Below are 18651 nucleotides of genomic sequence, written 5' to 3'. Positions count from 1 at the left end.
GTAGTAGAGAGTTTCTTGCTGCTGTTTTTGTTGGGAAATGGGGGAAAAAATTCACCTCATTTTGTGCCATGTTAGCAGTCTTCTACTTACTAGCACATCTTTCCTATGATATTCATTAGTCTTTTAGGCTCTGTTAGTTCCAAAGAAAACATAAATGAAGAGACTTCCTACTGTGGCAGAAATTTGCTTGCACAGTAGATACATGTCTTATGATTCAATCCACAACTAGACTACTGATATTCACAGGGAAGAGGTTACTACTAGGAGCAAATACAAACATTTAGGGGCGGCGGGGGGCGGGGTGAGTTCATGACTAACTTAGAAAAACACTACCTTTAAGATAGTGTCCAAAGTTAATTTTCTTTCACTCTAATTATTTCTCATTCCTTAGATAAGTGCTTCTCTATTGGCACAACACTTATAGAATTTCACCCCTGAAAGACCTTGCCAGCTTCCTAAAATGCTAGTTTTTCCTTTGTTTCAACTCAGCCATATGATAAAATATTAAGTGGGTCACTGGGAGATTTTTTAACCCATTTTCTAGAGTAAGAACTCCTCCAAGTGTTTTAAAGATGTAAACCTGTTCCTTTTCATCTCTGGCAACAAGGCTGATGATGAGAAAAACCTTCCCAGACCAGGATGATCCATCCAAGATTTATTTATTTTTCCATAATCCGTCTGTTTATGTGTTCTCAAATGACTAATGAGGCCAATCTGGAACTGGCAGATTTTGCCACAATTTAGACAGATGGTTTCAGTATATGTGCATAAAGAAAGCAATGTCGAAAATGTAAAAATAAAGATATGTTTTGTACCATCCTGAGTTTTTCTAAGGGAACAAAGATAAAACGACAAGGGGACACAGGAAACTCTCGGTGTTACTAAACCCTACAATATTACCCTCTTATCTTACAAACCTCTGGAGTAACCACTGAGAATCATTACACTAACATATAGATGATTTCTTTAGCCCAAACACTTGGGGAATTTTAAACATACACTCTAGTCATTGCTTTAGCAAGCTTATTTAGGCAATACTGAGTGAACTGTTGCTGATAAAAACGTGTCCTCACTCTAAACCTGAGCTCTTCCTAGAAATGAATCAAAATGAAATATTTCTGGTCAATTGTAAATATAAACAGGGCTGACCATTTTTCACGTCTTTGCACAGGTGACACATTTCTGAGTCTTCTAATCCATCTATCCAAATGTTAGTGTGGTCTCCTTTAGAAGGGAACTGTTTGAAGCCTTGATACCTTTTCAATTTACTGCACAGAGTTGAAATGCTATAAAAATACAATCATTCATTTCTTCATTCAGTCATTCATGTATTCTCAACTAAGACACACTAATGTACTTTGAAGACAAGGCAATTCCTGCTGAAAAATTCAAGCATGAATATACCCATTGGCCCTCTTTTTATAAAACTCATGGGTTTTAAAGAAATGTGAACAAATTATTGTCATACAGAATGGTAAATGTATAGTTCCTTAGAGAATAATTGCATTTTGTGCTACTTATGTCTATGGTGGTACCAACAAGAAAGAAAGAAAATGAAGGAAAGAGGAAGGAAGAACCCAAGTGTAATAGGTTACCCTGATATATATTACCCATATGCCTGTACCCAGATACAAGTACCATTAATGATAATTTGCTAAGCATGTCAGCTGTTTGTGATGGTGGATGAGCCCATCCATACACAGGAGTTGTGTGTGGATCTTAGAAGCAAGCATAACGAGCAGAAACCTCTAAATGTCTTTCAAGACCCTTTGATGCAGGATAGAAATAAGAATGAGAGAGAAGGGCAATGAGCCATGAACCACAAGGTAGCCACCCATGCACTGCTGCAGTGAAACTCCAATGAGTATCAGAATTCTAAATTTTAACTTGGATATTAAGGTCATTGTAAAGGTATATGTGTCCACTCAACTGATGTAAGGGACTCTCAGACAGTTGGTAAAACATCGTTTCTGGCTTTGTCTATGAGGGTATTTCCAGAAGCAATCAGCATTTGCATTGGTAAACTGAGCAATGAAGATCTTCATCAAAACAGGTGGGCATTATCCAACCCACTGAGGACTTAAATAGAATGAAAAGGCAGATTTGCTATCTGTACTTGAGCTGGAACATTCATCTTCTGTTCCCCTCAACCATCAATGCTCCTGGTTTTAAGGCTTTCTGATTCACACTGCAACTTACACCACTGACTCCCCTGGTTCTCAGGCCTTTGTCCTTGGACTGGAACTACACCACAGACTTTCCTGGACTTCCAGCTCATAGTTAGCAGATCATGGGAGTTCTCAGTATCCATAATCACGTGAGCCAATTCCTCATAAAAAACTCTCTCTCTCTCTCTCTATATATATATATAACACACACACATACATGTATCCTATTGTTTGTTTCTCTGGAGAATCCTGACAAATACAGTACGTTTCTCAGGGTAAGAAGATAGAAAATAATTTATTTAGTACGTTGTTTACTAGATTTATAATTTTTAAATTCTATGCATTATAAAGATTTCTATGTATGCGAGCTCCAACCCCACACACAGATTGCATATGTTTGGGAGTTTACTCATCAAAAAGTCACAGGCGGCCGGGCGCGGTGGCTCACGCCTGTAATCCCAGCACTTTGGGAGGCCGAGGCGGGCGGATCACAAGGTCAGGAGATCGAGACCACGGTGAAACCCCGTCTCTACTAAAAATACAAAAAATTAGCCGGGCGCGGTTGTGGGCGCCTGTAGTCCCAGCTTCTCAGGAGGCTGAGGCAGGAGAATGGCGTGAACCCGGGAGGCGGAGCTTGCAGTGAGCCGAGATCGCGCCACTGCACTCCAGCCTGGGCGACAGAGCGAGACTCCGTCTCAAAAAAAAAAAAAAAAAAAAAAAAGAGTCACAGGCTTTTGCAGGCCATGTTTGCAGTTTCATTGGTAGTAATATTCCCTCAAAATCTTTGTAGGCATTTGACCTACTTTCGTTCAGCTTAGTTCCTGTGTAAGTAATCACAGTCAAAGGTTTTCTCCTGTTTTTTTTTTTTTTTTCCTCTCTCAATTTAATTATATCTATCTTGCAATAATTTGAAACAATGGGCTTATGTAGGAAGAAAACACTGTTAATCTGATCTTTGGCACTGAGTTCTCTCCCATTTTCTGAACAATAATAACACATGATGAGAGAGGGAGGCAATACAGACTTGAGACCCCACCTTTGTAAAAAGTGTTTCATCAGCACTACCTCTAATAGCTGGCCTGACTTCAATTCTCTGATAGCGTTTGGCTAAAGGAAGAAAAAAAGAAAAGAAGCTAGCTCACAACAGTGTAACTTTTTCCAACAAGCATGGCTAGATATGGTCTGCCTTTTTAAAGTATTTTGGATGAGAGTTTATCAAATGTTTTATTCAAGTATAACAGGGATCTCTGGCTTTCAACCCTAAAATGTGTGTGTCTTACCCCTTAGAACCAAATGTTAAGACAATGGCATGTGTTTTCCATACCTGTTAGGACAGTGGTCCAACTCGAAGTGATAAACTCTGTATTAATTGTAGAAAATAAAATCAATTGCAGAAGATCCAAAATACAATGCTTAAGCAAGAGACAAATTTATTTCTCTCTTACATAGCAGTTCAAGATTTTAAGAGCAAATTCGACATTTTCAATGTGGATCTTTCAATTCTAGGTCTAAAGGTGACTGCTCCCCTTCTCATTTCCCAAGTGGTAGAAACAAGGGAAAGGGCAAGAGGAGCAATGATGCATTCGTTTTTTTATAAAAAACAGAAATAGCACACATATTTTCTGTTTCCATCCAATGGGACAGAATTTATTCACACGGCAACACCAAGCTGCAAAAGTAGCTGGAAAATGAGTTCCTGTGTAGCCATGCATAGAGCTAAAGCTTGGGCATTCTAATACTTAAGAAGAAGGACTTGATATTGATAGACAATCAGTAGTCTCTACTATAATTACACGGAAGGTCAGAATACGATAAGTAGAGAGAGAAGGAGTGGGGTAAGAAACTCACTGAGACACAGCATAAAAGATTAGATAGGAACCTTATCCCGAGCTGATTTTAAGTTTGATACCCTGAAGATGTTAGTTAGTTCCTTAGAAAGAGCTCACTCTAGGCTGAGTCCACCTTTTGTCTTTTAAGAGGATACTTCTCAAAACTATATAGAAGCTCATCTGCCAATTCAAGGTTTCAGTTAGTCCTATTCTCCATTGTTTTGTTATACACATTCACCACAAAGAAAGAGGATTTGCTGTATGTGCACTAGTAGCTCAGAAAAAAAGGATGGGGGAAACCTCACATTCTCTGAAGCAGTTTTACAAGAGAAGCAACAGCTGAGGTAAATGCAAAAGGAATAAAGGAGGAGGACAGAGGAAGAGAGCCAGGCTTCTGTGAGGACTGATCAGAGAAGTTGTCTCTCTCTGCTACTCGGACTTCACAGGTCTACGCAACTTCAGAGAGAATGACTTGGAGCCGAGTAAATTAGAAGGACTAGTGTCCAAAATACAAATCCCAGGTTGAACTTGAACTGTTTACTTAACAGCTCAGTTCCTCAGTGTCCGCATCTATAAAATGTGGATAACACTTACCTCGTGAGTTATTTTGAAGATTTCAATGAGAGAGTGTATATAAAATGCTAAGGCATTGTGCCTTATACATAAATTTAAAAAATGTTTTCTAAAAACATGCTCTTATTAAATCATAATACGCAAAGGATGGGAAATACATTGTTATTCAAAGTAATATTCTTCACTGCCTCTAACATTGTTCCTGGAACACAGCAGTTGTTCATTCAATAAAGGAAGGAAAAAGTGAATGAACACCCTGAGATCCATTAAACTTACCAAACTACCCCAGCTTTCACCAGACTCAAATTTCTTAAGTAGCAGCTCAAAAATGAAGAATTTATGTTAGAAATGTGAGCCAAAGCACATAATTTTATCTGAACAAAAAAAGTCAAAACCTCTTATTAATTTACAGTGAAGCCATGACATCAGCCTGGGAAAGCCAAAAAGACCTAGAAATATTCTAGAACGAACACACACACACACACACACACACACACACACACACACACACACACAAAATCTTAGCTTCTTATTAGCTAAGGAAAATGGAGCCATCTACAGGTCAAATCTATTTACCATCAAACAAAACTCATTTCTTGAATTAGTCATCGTAGAACAAGGCTTTTTACTTTAACTTCTTATTGTTCTTATGCTTATTTATCATTAATCTTATTCTCCTACTTCCAAATCTGTGACCCTAGTGCGAGAGTATGTCCAGAGTATTAACAGTGGTTACTACTTCCACCACCAGCTGGTGCCACCATCTTTTCTTCCTAGACCAATGCAATAGTTTGACTAGTTGCCTCCTTCTGCCTTTGACCCATTACAGTCTATGTTCAACAACAAAGAATTCTTTCAAATGTAAATCACTTAAATATCTGTCTATTAAATTTAAAAATGAATGAGCCATACACGTTTTAAGTATTGATTGTTAAGTATTAAGATCATAACAAAGACATTGTGCCTTTTTATGAACAAAATGGAAAAGCTTATGGAAAAAAATTAGTAACTACTATATTAAAGGTAAGAGCAAAAGATGAGAAACAATGCAACTAGCTCCCTTAAAAATGAGAGCATTTAAGCTGAATTTTAAAACATAAGTAGAACGACATCTTTGTTTTTTCAGTAAAATAAGAATACTAAAAAAAAATGCAATCACTGTTACTTACTGGGGACTGCCTGCCTATGAGGCACAGTGCTAAGTGCTTAAATGCAGGACCTCACTTAATCCTTATAACCATCAAAATTAGCCAAAATTTTATCCTATTGTGCAGAGGCAGAAACTGAGATGTATAGAGGTTAGATAATTTACTGAGCAATATCTAGTCAGCAGTGGATATGAGAGCTGAGCTCAGCTGGTCTGTTATGAGAAACTGACCTCTTAAGGACTAGGCAATACTTCTTCCATGAAAGGTAGAAACAAATCCAGAGACAGAGCTATTGCAACAGCAGGAGGATTCTTAATAATCTATTCACAGGCCTTTCATTGGAATCCTGGAGCTTTAAAGTGGCCATCATTATTTAAGACAGAGATCTGCCAATCCCTGCCTCAACAGATTTCTGACATTGCAAACACACACACATACACACACACACACGTTCACACAAACAGAGATAACAATGCTTCATGAGACTATGAAATTGAGAGGCTATAACAAGAATATGAGCCCCATATGGGCAGGCACTAGGTCTTGGCACCACTGTGTCTCCAGTATACCATGTGTGGGCATATAGTGGATATTGAATAAATGAACAGATGATCTGAGACTCTGACTGCATTTTAAATATCCTGTTGACAATTAGAAGGTAAAAAGTACCATTAGCGGACAGATTGCACAACAGATTGTACATGAGGCCAAACAGTTGATGCTTTTGTTTTCAGCTATATGAATCTTAAACAGGCAATTGAGCAAGGAGTTGCATTTGGCTAAGTCAAGTTACAGTTTGAGTCTGTCTTGCTTAAGTCTAGTTTTATAACTACACCTATTACCAATTCCAGCTAGAGATGCTTTGCTGATAATTATTTAGACAGGGCTTCTTCACCCAGAGAGCCAGCGGGCGTCCACACCAGGAAGCATAGCACAGCGACTTCAGAAGACACTGAGTTCCTAAAGGTTATGGTGAAGGGAACAAACACACACCTGGAAATAGGGACATCACAGGGTTCATGAAGGTGAGAGCACTGGGCCCATGTATTTATCAGGAATCCTTCAGTTTCAAGCAATGGAAATCTTTCTCAAAATGGAGGAAACAATGATTAGCTCCTGTAATTGGTATGTTCAATAAATGGGCATGGCTTCAGGAACCACCAGACCTAGAGACTCAAAAAATGTCTTTAAAACATTGCCTGTCTCTCCAACTCCTGCCTCAGCACTCTGTTCATTTGGCTGCGTTCTCAGGTTCTCATTTAGGGTCAGCAAAATTCCAGCAGCTTCAAACTTACATGCTACCTTCTTAGCAAAACTGATGGACAGTAAAGCCACTTTTCCAATAATTCATAAATCCTTGAATGTCCTCTGATTGGTGCAGCTTGTGTAACTTGTCCATCCCTGAGCCAATCACTGTGGCCAATCAAAATCATGTGTCTCTCTGATTGGTTAGAACTGGGACACGTAACTATGGTTGGAATCGAAAGATGGAATTTTCTCTGCCCAAATGATCTAGACCGAGACTGGAAGAGGACTGATTCCCTATATAAAATCTGAGGTTTCTTTTACAATGAGAAATGCTAAAGATAAGTAATAATCGTAAAGGGGATAGGAAAAACGTTAGCTGAAAATATGAGAAAGCATGTTGAATGTGACCTGGCCAGGACTGACCCTCGACTGAATCGGTTTGGGGGTGGAAACTGCGAGTGAAAGGAGGACATTAAATATGTTAGACCACAGAACAGTCACTAAGTGTTGCATCATGGAGTAAGTTTTGCCAAGTGGTAACTGGACGGTTCACTAGTTGAGCTGAGAAAAGACATCATTAATTCACTCACTCATTGTAGGTTATTGAATGAATACATAGATGTATGAAATGAATGAAATAATAAACAAATGAAGAACTTTCTAAGGTAGGCATTATTTATCCCATTTTACAATTAAATAAAATGAAGCCCAGAGGCTGAATAGTAAAGTTCTCATAATGTCAGCAACCCATTATTTTAGCTTAAGGGCTCAACTTTTGGGTATCCATTCCTATTGTGCTCTAAAAATTAAGTACATTAAAATGAGACTTAGTATTGTGAATAAGTTTTAATCCTAAAATTTAAAACTGTGACAGAGACTTTCAAAATTAAAAGAGCTTAAATCTGAACTCTTTTACTAGCCAAGAGTCCTAAGGTAAGTTATTTAATCCCTTTTTGCCTCCACTTCTTCATTTGCAAAATAGTGATAAAAATACGTCCTTTATTAAAAATGTTAAATAAAATAACCTATGTGAGAAGTGCCTAAATGACATATTTACAATTAAATTTAAAATTTAACTAAAATTAAAATTTAACTAATTAAATTTATGTTTTTAAAAAATAAAATAGAAACCAAGATCTATTCTTGAAAACAAAATGAAACATCAAAAAAAAAAAAAAATCACACACACAACTTATTCTGTCTTTCCCCCAAGCACAATTCCAAATCACTCCCATGCTGTTACTTAAGTTAATATAATTATGTACAAGGAAAGAAAGAGGCATTTACTAAGCATATAATGCGTAAAAATATGGGCCCAGTTAACTCATTGGATCCTGAAAGCAATTTAGGTTTGGTTTTACACCATCTGCAACCTCTCAGACTTCAGAAGCTTTGAATCAGCACTGCACCACCTTGCCATATATTGGACACAAATATAAAAAGGAAAAGAAAAATCAAGCCATAACTCTGGACTCCATCCAGGAAACTTTATCTTGAGGTTAAAGTCTTATAAAATGTCTCTCTTCTGCAAAATAATAATCACATCCTTGCCTATGTCAAACCTCTACAGTCTCTTCGATGTTTTTGTGTTCTAATGGAAACTCCTTAACCCCAAGTCATGACCCCTCTAACCCTTGTGATGTTCTCCCCCTGTGGCCTCGAAAGTATGGCTTCCCTTTCTTCAGTTTAATCAAACGCTTTCATCCCTTCCCCTTTGATTTCTATCACCAATCAGTAGCCATAGATGTGTCTCATGAGTTCTTACTATCCAGCATATAAAACAGGACAAAGGAAAACTACCATAAAGGGAAATAGTGATAAACTGAACTTTACTAAAGTTAAGATCCAAAGATATCACTGAGTGAGTGAAAACGCTGTGAGAATATATTTACAATAAATAAATCTGACAAAGAACTTGTATTTAAATTTGTTTGTTTAATCTACTTTACATCAAAAATAAAGGACAATACAATTTTTTGTAAGTAGGTGAAAGACTTAAATAGACCGTTCACACAAAAAAAGGATACTTAGCTAAAAATAAGCACATGAAAAGTTGATCAACGCGATGTGGCATTGGAAAACTGCTCATTAAAACCACAGTGATAAAATATTTATATATCCATTAAAATGGCTAAAATTTAAAAAATAACAATTGAATGGATCAGTGTTAGAGAGTATGCAGAGAACTAGAACACTCTTATTTTGCTGGTGGTCCAGCAAATTGGTACAACTACTTCAGAAACTATTAGATACTATCTGCTAAAACTGAATAGATACGTAATCCTATGACCCAGCAATTCCTCTCCTGAGTACATTTCCAACAGAAATGCATATGTGTATAGATTTGTGCAAAAGAAATATTCAAGAATGCTTAAAACAGTATTATGGTGAATAACCAAAAATGAGAAATGATCCAAAAGTCCACAAACAGTGGAAAATAACATTGTGGTAATATATTCACACAATGGGATACAATACTGCAATGAAAGGCAGAAACAACTGCTCTATGCAATGGTATAAATGAATTTCAAAAACATGATGTTGAGCAAAAAACACAAATTCTATGATTCCTTTCATGTAAAATTCAGAAAGACAAAACTAGCCTAGGGTAACAGAAGACAGAATATGGTTATCTTTGGCACAGGTGCGAAGGGCTGAAGGAGGCAGGAATGATTTCTGTACTATTGACAATGTTCTCTATTTTTATCTTGATGGGGGTTATACAAATGTGTTCACTCTGTAAAGTTCATTAAGTTTTAAACTTAAGATTTGTTCCCTTTACCAAATGTAGTTGGTATATCAATTTAAAAATATACAAGGAAGTTCATATCCTTCTTCATATTTCTAATTAGAACTTCTGAACTCCATACAACCAAATCTGTGGCTTTAGAGTAAACTTGGAAATATGACTAGAATGCAACTATCCACACAGAACATTCCCAATCTCCATACCCACAAGGCTACCTTTTTCCATTTTTCAATTGAGCCTTCTCTGAGTGATGGTTTGTGGGTGCCATCATGGACAGAAATGAAAAGCAAGAGGTGAGTTCCTAAAACACTCATAAAACAGGAAACATGCATAGATTACTAAATATTAAACAATGTGCTTTCAGTGCATTAATTAATTTAATCTTCACAATAAACTTTTGAAATACATACCATTATTATCCCTATTTTAGAGGTAAGAAAACTAAGGGCCAGAAATGTTTCATCTCTTGTCTAGGTTTCCACTGCCGACAAGTGGCTAGAGTCAAGATTTAAACCCAAATGTGTCAATTTACCATGTCAACTCCATGGACTACGATACTAAACACTAGCTTACCCTGCCCTCAATAAAACTGAGGATGTGGGAAATATATTCTCTTTCCTCTCTGCCCAAGGAAGAACTTTGTAGTAAGGAAATACGTGGAAAGTCATGCAGACATTTCATTTTCAGAGTTCCTATTCTGGCCAGGAACACTTAGTCCTTTATCTGGGCATGCCCACTCTATGGAAAGCATTTTTCCATCATGGAATGGAAAGAGAGCATGCAGCCTTTAGAGTCTGAGAGATCTCAGAGCTCTTCCTCTTGTGTGCTCTTGGACAAATCCATTGCCCCATCTATCAAATGAAGATAGATCTTTTTCATAAATTTATTCAGTGAATTAAAAAGGAAAATGTCTATTGTCTTAAACCGATGCATTTGGGAAGTCTTATAAACGTAAGTTTAATTATATTTTTTTAAATTTATTTATTATTATTATACTTTAAGTTGTAGGGTACATGTGCATAACGTGCAGGTTTGTTACATATGTATACTTGTGCCATGTTGCTGTGCTGCACCCATCAACTCGTCATTTACATCAGGTATAACTCCCAATGCAATCCCTCCCCCCTCCCTCCTCCCCATGATAGGCCCCAGTGTGTGATGTTCCCCTTCCTGAGTCCGAGTGATCTCATTGTTCAGTTCCCACCTATGAGTGAGAACATGCGGTGTTTGGTTTTCTGTTCTTGTGATAGTTTGCTAAGAATGATGGATTCCAGCTGCATCCAAGTCCCTACAAAGGACTCAAACTCATCCTTTTTTATGGCTGCATAGTATTCCATGGTGTATATGTGCCACATTTTCTTAATCCAATCTGTCACTGATGGACATTTGGGTTGATTCCAAGTCTTTGCTATTGTGAATAGTGCCAAAATAAACATACGTGTGCATGTGTCTTTATAGCAGCATAATTTATAATCCTTTGGGTATATACCCAGTAATGGGATGGCTGGGTCATATGGTACATCTAGTTCTAGATCCTTGAGGAATCGCCATACTGTTTTCCATAATGGTTGAACTAGTTTACAATCCCACCAACAGTGTAAAAGTGTTCCTATTTCTCCACATCCTCTCCAGCACCTGTTGTTTCCTGACTTTTTAATGATTGCCATTGTAACTGGTGTGAGATGGTATCTCATTGTGGTTTTGATTTGCATTTCTCTGATGGCCAGTGATGATGAGCATTTTTTCATGTGTCTGTTGGCTGTATGAATGTCTTCTTTGAGAAATGTCTGTTCATATCCTTTGCCCACTTTTTGATGGGGTTGTTTGTTTTTTTCTTGTAAATTTGTTTGAGTTCTTTGTAGGTTCTGGATATTAGCCCTTTGTCAGATGAGTAGATTGCAAAAATTTTCTCCCATTCTGTAGGCTGCCTGTTCACTCTGATGGTAGTTTCTTTTGCTGTGCAGAAGCTCTTTAGTTTAATGAGATCCCATTTGTCAATTTTGGCTTTTGCTGCCTTTGCTTTTGGTGTTTTAGACATGAAGTCTTTGCCCATGCCTATGTCCTGAATGGTACTACCTAGGTTTTCCTCTAGGATTTTTATGGTATTAGGAAAAAACTGCTTTAAAGTTCATATGGAACCAAAAAAGAGCCCGCATCTCCAAGACAATCCTAAGTCAAAAGAACAAAGCTGGAGGCATCACGCTACCTGACTTCAAACTATACTACAAGGCTACAGTAACCAAAACAGCATGGTACTGGTACCAAAACAGAGATATAGACCAATGGAACAGAACAGAGTCCTCAGAAATAATACCACACATCTACAGCCATCTGATCTTTGACAAACCTGAGAGAAACAAGAAATGGGGAAAGGATTCCCTATTTAATAAATGGTGCTGGGAAAATTGGCTAGCCATAAGTAGAAAGCTGAAACTGGATCCTTTCCTTACTCCTTATACGAAAATTAATTCAAGATGGATTAGAGTTTAATTATATTTTATGTTATGTTATGTTATTTATTTATTTATGAGGTGGACTTTTGCTCTGTCGCCCAGGCTGAAGTGCAATGGCACAATCTTGGCTCACTGTAACCTCTGCTTCCTGGGTTCAGGAAGTAATTTTTCCTGCCTCAACCTCCCAAGTAGCTGGGATTACAGATGCCTGCCACCACACCCAGTTAATTTTTGTATTTTTAGTAGAGAGGGGTTTCACCATGTTGGTCAGGCTGGTCTCAAACTCCTGAACTCAGTGATCCATCTGCCTCGGCCTCCCAATGTGCTGGGATTACAGGTGTGAGCCACTGCACCTGGCCTATTTTATGTTTTAGAGATAGTATCTGATCTCTGTCACCCAGGCTGGAGTGCAATGGCATGATCATAGCTCACTGTAACCTCAAATTCCTGGGCTCGAGCAGTCCTCCAACCTCAGCCTCCCGAGCAGCTAGGACTACAGGTATATGACACCACACCAAGCTAATTTTCTTACTTTTTGTAGAGACTGGGTCTTGCTCTGTTGCCCATGCTGGTCTTGAACTCCTGGCCTCAAGCAATCCTCCCATCTTGGCCTCCCAAAGTGCTGAGATTACACGTGTGAGCCACTGCACTGGGCCATGCTTTTGTTTTTTAACCACAGGGGAGCATAACCTCTGTGGTCTGATATACATTCCTTTGAGATGTCTCTGAATCCTCACAATAGTCCTGGGATGTATTTCAGAGAGGTGATTAACTTAAAGTTAACAGTGTTTAAATTAAAGTTTCTCAAACCCTTATCCACTGCACAAAACTGCTCTAAATTCCTTTTCTCATTCCTCCTTATGTGACCTGGCCTAAACCATTTGGAAGAACACTCAAGTACTTGTTTCCTTTGAAATTTAGAATGCATACTAAATTTAAAAGGAGAAAGCAGCTAAATGTCTGCTTCCTTCCTTCTGGATCTCGTCCTGACCCTTCTCCATAATTCATAGCTAAATAATTATAGTTATTACTTAAGCATCACCTTCTTGGTGACATGTCTAAATATGCAATCATTTTTGGCCAAAACCTTTCTGCTCCTTTTATTACCTTCTTCACAATTTGCCATCATTACCCACTCAATTTTACAAATTGGTAACCTCAGAGTCAACTATGGTTCTTCACTTCCCTTCAGCCCATAAAGTCACTGTTTCAAGATAGATTCTGAGTTTAGCCCACTGTCTCAAAACCTTCCTACTTCAGGTAGTTCTTGTCATCTGGATTTTTAGCCATTTAGTTGCGTGTGGCATCTTTTCACCTAGTCCCTCTGTTTCCTTCCCTCCTCTCTCATCTCCACTACCTTTAAAAGAAACTCCAAACTTCTTAAATGGCCAATAAGGCCTGGCACTCTCTAGACCTACCTTTCTAAGTGCCTCTAGCACACATATCTCTTCACATCCTATACTGCTGCTGCTGTGACATTATCTCCATTCATTTCGTGATTCTTTGTGCAAGCTAGGGTTTTTGTTGTTATTGTTCTCCTCCCAACCCTACCCATCTGACAATCTCCTACACATCCTCCAAAATGCTGTTAAATGTAACTTCCTATGAGAAAGCTTTTTTACCCATTCTCTGCAGCCCAACTGGTTCATTTCTACTGAGTTCCCACAGCACTTAAGATATTAAATTGTGTTATCTATTGCTAACAAAATTAAATCAAATTGCTGATTTCTGATGCTGCCACTTCTCAAGAGTAAAAGTTGCCTCATCTTTTTTCTGTGTATTCCCAGCGCTCAGCACTATACCTGGCATATACAGCTGTTGTGGGGATTAGAAAAGATATTAGAAAGGAAAGAAGACACAAAATGAATGAATGAATGAAGTGTTTACAAACCCAAGTCAAAGTATTGCATTTGAAGGGATAAGCTGCATACAAATGTAAAAGCTGCAAAGGAGAATGAGAATCTGATCTGGAGAAAGAACATTGAACTGAGATTCCATATACCTGGGATATTACTCCATCCATGACACTCACTAGCCACGAGGCTATAAAGGTGTAATTTTACCTGTCAGCACTTTTAGACTTAATGATCTGTGACAACAGCTCTTACTCTAAGATACTATAAACCTTGACAGAAAACAAAAGCTAACCAGTAACCTAAGTCTTTCTCTGTGTATTGAAGGAGTTAATTCAGATACTAAAGAAGTTTTATTATATACATATCTCTTTCCTAACTGAGGCTGGGAGGAACTAGCCCCAGTAATTCTAAGCAACAGTTTTAAAGACATAAGAAAAAAGAATATTGGCTCAGAAACAAAATACAAAGGACACTGGTTGTGAAACAAACCACATGAAGTAAGAGGAAATGCTTTTTTTATGAGAAGATCCAAGCCAACCTCCTCAAGAAGAAAAAGAAAAAAAAAACTATCATTATATCCAGACAAATTAAAAGTCCATTCCAATGCAAAGCAGTTTCATTTAAGGCAAGTCAAATAGTGCAAAGGTCTTGCTGAGTTGGACCTAGAAGCTCCACACTTAAAACAGAGAGGCATTTTAACTTCTTGTATGGTTTTACTCTTGCCAGTTACCAATTTTTTGTTAATTGCCTTTGGTTGTCCTTCTTGCCCAATGTTGGAAGATTTTCTTGGAATGGAAGAACAGTGATGCTGGATGTAAGAACGTTGTCTGTGCTGTCCATGTTAGGGAGAGCCAGGAACAATACAAGTCAAATTTCATGTGAATGTAGGAACCACCGTCATGCTGGCTTCACCAAGACCAGAATGTAATCTGGGGAACACACATTTCGCTTGGCAAAATCTCTTGTAACCAAGTAAACTGTTTGTATCTTTAGTGGCCCAAGTTTGTTAACTCATACTCTATTATCCACTGTTAGCATGACTCAGTTATACCCCACGCCCTTTTTCTGTGTGATTTTCAAATCCTGCAAACCAGTATGTTGTCTCATACCTCTGGATCAGATATTTTCGAGAGAGTATTAAAACACACCACTGTTGTGTAAATCAGAGCATTTATACAAGGCTATCAAGTAGGTTGCTGGCCAGCCTACAGATTGCTCACACTTAATTAGGGCTCCACCCTGGTTCTATCATCTTTGGCCAGAGTAGAATGGTCAAATGAATCAACATTGATATTTACAAAAGAAACCCCTTGGAAGAATATTTTGGGTGAGGCCGGCACTTGGAGATTAGGCCTGTCCGAGGCAGAATCACAAGGCCCATTAAGATAATTGGGGTAGCTTTCCTTATATTTAAACTGGAAGAAGCCACAGCACCTCCAGATACCTCTGAACATATCTTCAGTATCAGCAGCCACTTGAATGACCCACTTAGTTGTATTGACAACATAAGGCCACTTTTCAATGAACTTTCTGCATCAGTCAGCTGTGTTGCTTAGATTTCTGTTATTAGTTAGCTAAGTTATGCTGTAGTAACAATGGTCCCCACAATCTTAGTGGCTTACAAAGGGTTACTGCTCTCTCATGTGTGTCCACTGTAATGGATTTTGGTTCTGCTCCACATTGTCTCTACCTTGGGACCCACGCTGGCTAAAAGGTCTCTGTCTCTGAAGGGTGACTACACATCTCAAGTTTATCCAACACAGTGCTAGTTGATGCCCATTGTTGCAGAGCAATTATTAATAAATAGCATATCTTTTCACTCTCAGTAGTGTAATCTCTTGTTTTTAAACATTCCTAGTTTAGACGATAAATCGTATGTCATCTTTTCTGTGAGACATCAATGATTTCATGGCAAAGAAGAAAGATATGGCAAAAACACAAACTGGCTGTTAAAAGTCTCTGCTCAGAAATGACTCGAATCACTTCTGCCCACATTTCATTGGCTAAACTAAGTCAAGTATGTACTTCTGAGTCCAGTGGAGTAAGAAAGGATAATTGCTCCACGGAGGGGCAGCAAATATTCTGAACCAAATACAACCTACTACACCGAATGAAAGCAAACTTAAAGAGAAAATAAAGTGATGTAAGTGGTTTGCCCAAAGTGTGTATGCAAAATAGGTGAAGAGGTAGAGTTAGAGACACTGTAATTCAGGGGCTTTATACAATGTTATTCAGTCTTGTCCAAGGCTCTCAATTTATTAAATGCAAAAAAAAAAAACCTGAATCCTAAGGAGGGGAAGTAACTTGCCCAAGGTTTTAAAAGTCCATGGACCTGCTAATATGGGAGTTTCAGAGTCTGATGGAAGGAAAAGAAGTTAAGTGATAGCGTAATCCTATATGTCTAAATATGAAGCAATCCCAAGTTACTCAATTTGCATGGCATTAAGATAGTTGTTAAAAATGGTGTGGTACACACACAGTAAATGAGAGAACATCCAATAACATGAGAAACATCGTTAGAACTTGAACATAATGCAACATATGGGTTATTCTTTTATGAAAAATAATTTCAGAGAAAGTCCTCAGCTTATATTCAGACATGTATGGTATATGAGTCTTATCTCCTACTTGGCACTAGGTAACCTGATGACCTCCCTGTGCTTCAGGGCCCAGCTGCTGTGGTTCTCAACCCTGATGCCTGGTTGCCATCCCCAAAGATTCTGATCCAGTTTTTGGGAGAAGAGGTGTAGGGAATCAGTATTATGTAAAAAGCTCCCAGGTTATTCTAATTTATATCCAGGATTGAAAACCACTAATGTAGGATTTTTTATAGTAGCCCACGGACCATAATAAGAGACCTTATTTTTGGTCTAGTCACTCTTACAAGGAGATTCAAATGTCACTTAGATTTTAAGAATGGAATACTGTGTCACCCCAAATATGTATGTTGAATTCTTAACCCCCAATGTGATGGTATTTCAAGATGAGGACTTTAAGAAGTAATTAGGATTACACGAGGTTAGTAGGGTAGGATGTTCATGTTGAGATAATTGGCCTTATAAGGAGAAATATCAGAGAACTAGCACTCTCCTTTTTTTTTTTTTTTTTTTTTTTTTGAGACAGGGTCTCACTCTATGGCTCAGACTAGAGTGCAGTTGTGTGATCTCGGCTCACTGCAACCTCCGCCTCCCAGGTTCAAGTGATTCGCCTGCCTCAGCCTCCCAAGGAACTGGGATTACAGGTGCGCACCACTACCACCCAGCTAATTTTTTTTATTTTTAGTAGTTACAGGGTTTCACCATGTCGGCCAGGCTGGTCTTGAACTCCTGACCTTAAATGATCCACCCGCCTCAGCCTCCCAAAGTGCTGGAATTACAGGTGTGAGCCACTGCGCCTGGCCCATTCTCCCTTTTTCCCTCCCTCTCTCTCCTCCCCTTCCCTTTTCCCTTTATCTCCCTCTCCCCTTCTCTTTCAGTTCCCCTCCTTCGTTTAACTCTCTCTCCTTTCCACTCCTTTCATACACATATACAAAGAAGTCATATGACATCTGAGCACACAGTGAAATGGCAGCCACCTACAAGCCAAGAGAAGAGGCCTCAGAATAAAGCCTACCTTGCCAGCACTTTGATCTTGGACTTCCCAGCCTCCAGAACTGTGAGAAACATTTCTGTTGTTTTAAGCCACACAGTCCATGGTGTTTTATTATGGCAGTCTGAGTAGACTAATATGTCATTTTTCTTCAGAATGCCCTGGGTCCTATTTATCACTGCAAGCACCTCCACCCCTGAACACACACACACACACACACACACACACACACACACACACACCCCTGGTTGGTTTCATTGGTGGTTTCATTTGTTTGCTTGTGATGCATTTTTATATTCTAGGTAACAATTTAACATATAAACTAGACATTTTTGAAATTAAGAGGGAATACTATTTCTTCCAAATAGAGAAAAGAGTCTTTGGTGTTTCTAGTTTGAAGATTCAATGTCTTTCTAATGAGTGCAAGGCTAGAGATTAAGATACATTTGGTGTAGTGCTGGTTCTGCTACACAACTGGCCATTGGACATTGGGTGGATCACTTTACCTCCCTGTATATCACTTTCTGTATTATAAAGGAGAGAATCAAATGGATGGTTTTATAAGGTTCCTTTTTCCAGTTTAGGAATCACACAACTATCCATAAGGCAGTAGTTCTAGCCCACTTTTTAAAATGAGTTAAGCTTTCTAAAAAAGCCAGGATCCAAGACTCTTCTCTCCAACTACAAACAAACCAGTTTAATTGGTCCAGGGCAGGTAGGGCCAGTTTATTGGTATTTTTAAAAAGCTATCCAGGGTATTCAAATGATCAGCCAATATTTAAAAGTATTGAGCTACTTTACAAGTTTCTGCCAATAAGGATACAGACTCAGGTGAAGTTATTTGTCCAAAATCACATAGCTTGTAAGCGACAAAGCCAGGATACAAACCCTGGTTGTCTAGCTTACATAACTACTTCCACTATAGATTGTACAGGAGCTCTTGGAGCTGCCTGAGGCTATTGAAACAGATTTTGCTGCTCATATTTGAAAGTTGACTTGACTGAGTAATCAGTCAGACTCACCTATCAGCTGCTATAGA

The sequence above is a fragment of the Macaca mulatta genome, chromosome 8 (assembly GCF_049350105.2).
Source record: "Macaca mulatta isolate MMU2019108-1 chromosome 8, T2T-MMU8v2.0, whole genome shotgun sequence".
NCBI classification, from domain to species: domain Eukaryota; kingdom Metazoa; phylum Chordata; class Mammalia; order Primates; family Cercopithecidae; genus Macaca; species Macaca mulatta.
Note: the sequence above shows the minus strand (reverse complement) of the source record.